Below are 9,000 nucleotides of genomic sequence, written 5' to 3'. Positions count from 1 at the left end.
TGGTATGAGGATCTGATTGCATTCAAATATTATTGAATTCAAGTAAACGGTGGTGTAATTAAAGTTCAACATACTCAGGTTTTGCTCAAAGACGTGTGAGAAAAGTTCACACTAATCATCAGCATCACGCCAGCAGTAATTAAGGTGTATTCAAAGCTTGCATTAAAAATTAGTAGCACTGCAGCAGTATTGAGAATTATATTCAAAAGCTTGCAAATGCTAGTAGAATAAGAGTCTGTGGTTACTAGCAGTAACAGGGGAAAAGATGTGGGGTGACGAAAGGCAGATGCAGCTAAACAGTGAACGGAAATTCAGAACAAAGTGGTCTAGGGCAACAGGAAACGAACACTGCACAGGTGACAATTTGGTAAACACGAAGGCACAGAAAGTGTAAACAGGGGTCAGAAGTGCAGAAAGCAAACTAAAAAGTGAGACATTAAAACCACATCTGGTTCAAACAGGTCTGTGGTTGGAATGCAATGCCTCTGCACAGGGTGGGGTTTGTCTATATAAACTAGCGTATGTGACATTATCTTCAGATTTGTCTTTTGAACTCCTAGTGAGTGGACATCATTCCCAGAGAGCTCTTTGCAAATAAACATTTTATTTTGGTAAACCTTTGCTGTTCCATGTCCTTCTTCCTACATCCCAGAGAAAACGAATTCACGAGTGTTATCCTGGATGATTTAAAGGGAAACACTCAACAAAAGCCAGCTTCAGTGAGCGTAACATTCCCATTCATTCATTGTCTGTAACCCTTATCTCGTTCAGGGTCATGGTGGATCTGGAGCTTACCTAGAATCACTGTGTGCAAGGCAGGAATACATCCTGGAGGGGGTGCTAGTCATTCACAGGACCATGTGAGGAAACCAGAGCACTCAAAGGAAACCCATGTAGACACAGGGAGAACACACGACACTCCTCACAGACAGTCACCCGGAGCCGGACTTGAACCCACATCCCCCAGGTCCCTGGAGCTGTGTGACTGCGACACTACCTGCTGCACCACTGTGCCTAAAGTGTAGTTCAGTGTAATACATAAAGTCAGGTTTTTGCAATCAAGCGTGCATGTAGACAATATAAGAAGGTGTGGTGCATACAATTGCCTGAATGTGTAGCACAATAGAGGACAGCTGAGGCACTTGTTTCAGCTCAGAACAGGACTCTTTAATTATAAAACGTTATGAGGACTTGAAATGTGCTTTTGGCTAAAAGAGGTTCTGTTTTGGCTGTAAAAGTGTGTGAGGAAGCAAAGCAATATATATTGATAAACTCTACATGCATCATCAGCAAACCATTAAGTCTGTTATAATTTTATATTCCTGAATAAATTTCAGTTCTGCCCAGAGGGTCACAACTGTTGGTAACCAAGGTGTTGTCTACTAATCATTTTTTACTTACAGATGCAATTCAAACACTCCAAAGTGGTCTTGGCAGCAGGTTAAAATTTTTACACTTTCTTAATAAACAACTGAGGATTTGACTTCCCTGCTGAAAAATCCAGCCTAAGACCAGTTCTAACCAGATATTGACTAGCATAGCCTATGTTGCATTTGATTTGGGCCATGCTTCTTGGTGCTGGTCCTGTTGCTGGTCATGCCTGGTCATGGGGATCAACCGGCATGGTCCAGGTTGGCCATACTGGTTCTCTAGCTTGGTCAGGTTGATCATGCTTTTAATCCAGCTAAACCATCAAAATCAAATGAAAACATACCGTAAGCTGGTTAAGCTATAACCTGGTCAACCAGCTAATCCAGCATGACCAGCTCAAGCTAGCAAGTTTTTTTCAGCAGGGTTGTATGTGGACGGCAGATTTTGGATGGTATCGCTGGGGGCAGCAGTGATCAGACACCTAATGTTGAATGTAAAAATAACTTCTGAGTATGTACCTTGCCAAATATCAGTATGATTATATATTTTGATGCATGATTTATAGTTACAGTGCACAATTACTACCTGTTTTTGAGGGAAAAGCCTGCTCCAATAAGAGGAGTGTCTCAAGCCCAGTCAGAGGGACCTCTGAGATGCATTTATCTTTATATTTATTATTATTATTATTATTATTATTCATTCATTCATTCATTATCTGTAACCCTTATCCAATTCAGGGGCGCGGTGGGTCCAGAGCCTACCTGGAATCATTGGACGCAAGGCAGGAACACACCCTTGAGGAGGCGCCAGTCCTTCACAGGGCAACACACACACATTCACTCACACCTACGGACACTTTTGAGTCGCCAATCCACCTACTAACGTGTGTTTTTGGACTGTGGGAGGAAACCGGAGCACCCGGAGGAAACCCACGCGGACACGGGGAGAACACACCAACTCCTCACAGATTATTATTATTATTATTATTATTATTATTATTATTATTATTATTACTACATGTACATGTTACAATGACAAAAAATTCTGTTCTAACTGCCAATGCACATGGTTCCTGCAACTAACCTGCACTTATGCTTGTAGAAGCCCTCAGTAGACTCTGTCAAAAGCCTTTACAAAATGACAAAATTTATATTGAGTTGAAGACACAGCAACTAAGTATTACACCAAATTACACTTCACAGTGTCTACATGTTAAAATAGTAGATTTATTTTATTTCTATGGAAACAAGACTTTGATGGAAATCCATAAACTCATTCAAATGAATGAAAACTCAGTAAAATCATGACAGCAGTCTTGTATCTCACTGTCTTTGTTTACTGTAATTGGTTAAAATGAACAGGAATGAAGTTTCAAATGAAGTATAGCGTGAAAATGTATTCAAAGTGTAGGAACATATAAGGGGAACTATACAGGCAATAGTGATATCACATCCTTTATTGGGACACATCTCTGGATGCCAAAATGCTATCCTGGCTCTTGTTTTTGAGAGTGCCACATTAAAGCAGGTCTCTAGTCCAAAATGTGGTCCAAGCTGTGTCTTCAAAGGATGATGACACTCATACCCTCTGTCCTCAAGCAACAAACCACTGCATGTCCTGTGATGCACATGTCCAGTAAAATATTCTGAGAATAGGGTACAGTAAATGTAACTAAATATAAAATTGTTTCAAGACACACAGTGTTCCTGTTTCGGTTGCACTGTGGACTCCCTGAAGATCAGAGAACTGAGCCAGGCTTTAATACCTGTTATCAGCCACTGACAGATGGAGGGTGGAAGAAAAAACAGAACACATTTTATTTCCAAGTATCTCAGGTCCATTCATCAATTGAGAAATTGTTGTTGTTGTTTTTAAAAATCAGTTTGAGGTGCGTGAGGTGGGTGGGGGTGGGGTGAAATGCAGTTTGTGATAAGTGTCAAGTGTAGTACATTCCCCAAAATGTGACACATGATTCAGTTCCTCGTTTCTTCAAACTAAACTTCAGCTGAACAAATATTTTTCAACAGAAAATTCAATATAGATTTAAAAACATGATCAAACCCACAGAGGTAAGTCATCTGCTACTAAAGTTCTCAAACACAAATACACACAGGAGCAGCTCCTTTAGACATGGATTATTCCTACTTTTACAGGTAACCAGGAATTACCAGGTGTTGTGTCAGTTCTCTGATTTTCTTTATTTATTCAAAACATGATGTGTACAAAGATGAGATTTAATCTTAGTGTTACTTTAGAAGTTTACAGTTTCTGCTTTGGCTGAATGAAAACAAAAGTATATAATTAATTTTATATACCTTTTTAGTTTTTTTGTTTACCTCTCTTTCAAACAGAACAAAGATAAAAATTAGATCAGTTTTACCTTAATGTGTGTAACGTTTGCTCTAAGGGTTCTATATATGACAGAAAATGGTTCTTCTATTGTTAAAATGTTTTGCCTGTTACAACACAACAGCCCTCTTTTGGGCAATATAAACCATGCTCAAAAAGATGCTATAAACAACATATTCATGGGTTGTAGTGACGTAATATTTTTAGCGTGGGGCTCATATTGGGAATTGATTTGTCTGGATTTAGAGTGTAGTACTAATGAAATTAATGGAAAAACATACATTCATCTCATACACAGCTCCTCTTCCTGCACTGGAGAGAGTCTTACAGCCCACCTCCTCTCTATGTCGGGGGTTAAGGATTGAACTGTGTGTTATAAGGAGGAGAAAAAGACAGTTAAGCATTATGCATTATCATCAAGCTTTGTATTTGTTTTTTTCCTGGCACCTCGTGTAAACTCTGCTCGGTCCCCAACAACAGCCTACTTCATAAATAGTGCACTTTTAAGTATTTATAAAAAAAATTCTACATGGTATATAGGTGTGGTGTGGTGGTGTAATTGCAGAGTGACACAGACACCAACGCAGAATTATGAACACTTGCAGCGGCATAGCGCTCTTGAGTAGCCTATGGCATAGACTACGGTGTAACCTTTGGCATACATCAAGTCAACTGCCTTTTGTGGTTTCTGTAGTTCAGCTCAGCACAGCCTGAAAGTGCACACTGTCACATGTTGGTGATTTTAAAACATACATGTTTCTGAGTGGGTAAATTTCAGAGACTGGTGCTGGAGGAACACAAAAGTTTAAAAACATGAAAAATAAGACACTGTTTAGAAGCACGGTTGGCACTAACAGGCACTTGTGTTTTAGCACACCACAGCAGAAAATATTCCAGAGAACTGAGACACAAATTACAAACATTTACAGATAAAGCCATATACCTGTGAGCACAAAGTGGAGTAAAGTGTCTTCAGCCCTAAACTCACAACTGTGGTGGGCTACTGGGCTTGTGTTTTCCCCCCACCCATTTTCAGACTGTGACATCAACAGTCAGTGAGCTCCCACAGTTTCCCCTCCCTGTGGCTCTCTTAAATGCACATGAATTAACTCTGGCCTTGTACTTAAAGACACAGAACAAAAAACTGACACACATCATAATTTTGAAATACAGTCTACATTTTTAAATACCACTGTATACACTATTAACATTATATCATCGAACCCGTCTGACGCTAAAATGCGTTTCTCTTAAAATGTATTCAAAGTGTAGGAACATATAAGAGCCTACCTGGAATCATTGGGCGCAAGGCGGGAACACACCCTGGAGGGGGCGCCAGTCCTTCACAGGGCAACACACTCACACACACACACACACACACATTCACTATATATATATATTCATAACACAGCAATAAGAAATGCAAAGTTTTATACACGTCTTTATTCAATAATTTTAAAGATAAAGATATAAAAGGTATAGGTAAAATAGATATAAATTATGACCACAAAGTAAGTGTTATTCTCTCCTTCTTACACCATTAATACAGGGGAAATACTGTTTATCCAGTTTTACTCTGTAAACACAAAAACAACAGGGAGTAAGCTTTACTTCTGTGTTGTGTTGTTCAAGATTTGCTCTGCCACTGGATTGAAGACACAGACATATAATAATGTGGAGCATTTATTTTCCTTGTCTGCACAAAGTGCACAAACGATTGTTAAATGATGTCAACAAGTACCAATTTAAAATAATTATATTCAACAAAAACATAAAACAATGTTCTACGAACAATCAGTACCTGTAATCTCACTTGATAATTTACATTCTACTTTAAAGGACACCTTAACATATTTAAAACATATAAAGCAATGATTTACTTGCACAACATATTGGATATATACCTAGATGTTGGAATTAATGGGTTAAGGTGATTTATTAGACAATTAGAACATATACTACATTTTTAGGCCTAAAATTAAGGAGCCGCTCCATACCTTCTGTCAACACCGTGTTATAAAAATGAGTGGGGAAACGACCTACTTTCCACACAGTGTCACGCCCTCGTCTCGTCAAGTCTGTTTTCCCCCGGTCATGTGTTCTTTTAGCACATGGCTATGTTTGTTTATGTTCTAGTCTCTGCCTTTGTCCCGCCTCCTCGTCTGTCATTTGTTAACATGTCCCCTCGTTGTCTGTCCAGGTGTGTCTCGTTTATGTCTAGTATTTAAGCCCTCTTGTCTCACGTCCTCTTGTCGAACATTTCTCCTTTGTCTTATGTCTAGTCGGTCGTGTTATATAGTCTGTCTCCACAGTTTCCCCATTTCTTTTCCTTTGTCGTTGTTTCGCTTTTTGTCCGTCTGTCCCGTTTACCCTGTCTAGCTCCCCGTGTCTAGTTTAGCCTGCTTGGCTCCCTGTTTGTTTTCGTTCTGTTTAAGTCTCTTTGTTTTGTTATATTTTCTATATTAAAAAATCCTGTGTTCTAGCATGTGCGTCCGCCTCCGTCAGTCCGCCAAGTGATCCGTGACACACAGAAGGGCTATTACCCCTTTGGACAACTTTCTCTAATAAGCTTTTTATTTATTTATTTATTTATTTATTTATTCACTGTGTTAAACTACATTATCTAGTCCGCTAAGTGAAATACAAGATATAATTATTAGAAAAAGAATAAGTCTCTGGAATATGAGTGAAGCTTGCCCTCTGAATAAAAACATAAAACAATCACTGTCATACACATAGAATGTACACCATAAATTCAGAGACATTACATGGTAAAATATTGGAAATTACACTTATAATCCCCAATATTTAAGTGCCAGAAAGAACCCGTATTTGATATTTACCAATTCATTTAAATAATCTGTAAGTTATGTGAAGGTGCACTAAATTTCCTTTAAAATGCCAGAATGTACACAATAAAAAGTGCCAGGGAAGTAGTCATTAAAACGTGGGCTGGTAAGTGTTTTAGATGTACTTACGCATATAATGAAGTTATGGGAGAGTACACTGTAAGTACCGGGTAAATACACTTTATACCGTGGGAAAATACACCATAAAATATTGTACATTGTAAATTCTGGGTAAGTACACATTAAGACGCAGGCTGTATTATAAAGTGTTACCAAAATTTATTTTTAAACAATTAAGAACAGCACAAAAACACTAGTATCATTATTTAATGCTTCAAATAACAAAGTTAAAATTGATATTTCCTAACAGTAGAGTAAATTTAAATTAAGTATAATATTAATTTTTCTATTTGTCCTTCCAAATACTTTCAAATTTTTTGGTCAATACAATTTTAGTAATAATGATGTTAGAAAACATTATTAAGAGCCAGATTTACTTGAGTGGACCTCATTACATTCATTAATTAATAAAAAAATCACTGATTCAGATTGTATAATGCTGCCTCTGCTCCATTACAGTAAAAATGTAAAGGTATTTAGTTTAACTGTGAATTGTTTTGAATATTTAGGAACCTCTGTAGGATTTGTCTAACTCAAATAAATTGTAGCATGAATAAAAGGAGAATTATGAGGTATAGATTCACAAATGTGTAAGTGTTACTTACAGCAATAATAAAATATTTTAAATGTATATCTCAGAAATCCCTTCAGAACCTGGGTGTTACATAAATCAGCAGACACATTTATCCACTGTAATATTTGTTGTTATGAGATGTAAATTCCCAATGAACATTTGCCTTTGCCTTTCTTTTCATTTTCTCACTAGGTTGTGTGTATGTGTTTGTGATGAAATCTCAGACTGAGTCCAGCAGACTGACCCTGACCTGCCTGGCCACGGGCTTCTACCCCAAAGACCTGAAGATGAGACTGAGGAGATTCACCACTTCACTCCCTGATCATCTACTAACATCCTCAGGAGTCAGACCCAATGGTGATGGAACCTACCAGCTGAGGAAGAGTGTGGACGTCCAGGAGGAAGATGCAGCAGGATACGACATTATACGTGTTACATGGAACACAGCACCTTCACTGAACCAATAATCACAGAATGGGGTAAATATTAGATTACTGCATGTGTCAGATGATCTTATTATGAATGGCTTACAAGACGTTAATACTATCAGGATAGGAGGGAGGAGGAGGATGTATAAACATATATCTGTGTTGCTGTAATTAATTTACTGCATATGGCAGAAGCTATGAAATGTGTTTTCAGGCCTAAAACATAGATTTATTAATGTGAGGAGCCAGACACTAGATAAAGGTGGCTTTTAATGAGGTTTAGTGAGTAAGAAGTTCAATTCCTGAGGAAAATGCAAAGTGGTCTTTCAATAAAATGATTAGCGTTAATGTGGCTCAGTGGGCTTGTACCAATGGGAAGCTTCAATATTCCGGGTCCTCACTTCCTCATTCTTCCAGGTTCTTTAGAGACCACTGTGAAAATGCCAAGGAAAATATGAGACCAAGAAGCATTTTGGAAAAAACTTATATTGGCATACTCACACTTGTATGGCAAATCCCATTTATTAATTTTACATGTACCCCTTGTTTTTGAGAGTTATCTTGCCCCTTGGAACTGAGTTACAGGGTGTAATGTTTTAAATCTTTCTCTATGAAATGGGATGACCCTTCAAGAGCCGGATAGGTCATCAGAACATTAAATCTGTGGCGCTCTGTTACAAGTCTGCAGTTATATCAAGAGCTTCTGGATTCTAATGTAGTTAATCATTGGTTGTCATATTCCTTCAAAAGTGTTCTACAGTACAATTAAAAACAATGTTTCTCTGTATTTGAGGATGATTATTTTACTACATCATCTAAACACAGCAGCTGTCCTTCACACCGTGTGAAATAGTCATGGTGAATGACCAATAGAAACACTCCAAACTTACTCTAAATAAAACCATTTTACTTTCACTTTCACTGAAAAGGAAGATTTATAAATTAATAAGAGTTAAAGAAATATATATATTGGCAAATTTGATTTGTTTTTTATGTTTGAAAAATGAAATTTTTCACTTGCACTACTTTTTGTCTTTTTCAAGATGGAAAATGCAATAACTGTGCAAAGTTAACTGGATGTTAAAAGTAATTATATTCTTTGTGGTCCTGTTCCTGATCCTGGTCGTCTGTAAAAGAAAGATCTGTGAGTAGTGCTACATAACTTAGCTAAAAGCAGCGGGTGGCACGGTGGCGCAGCAGTTAGATGTCGCAGTCACACAGCTCCAGGAACCTGGAGGTTGTGGGTTCGATTCCCGCTCCGGGTGACTGTCTGTGAGGAGTTGGTGTGTTCTCCCCGTGTCCACGTGGG

The sequence above is a fragment of the Hoplias malabaricus genome, chromosome 4, assembly GCF_029633855.1.
Source record: "Hoplias malabaricus isolate fHopMal1 chromosome 4, fHopMal1.hap1, whole genome shotgun sequence".
Classification (NCBI taxonomy): domain Eukaryota; kingdom Metazoa; phylum Chordata; class Actinopteri; order Characiformes; family Erythrinidae; genus Hoplias; species Hoplias malabaricus.
Note: the sequence above shows the minus strand (reverse complement) of the source record.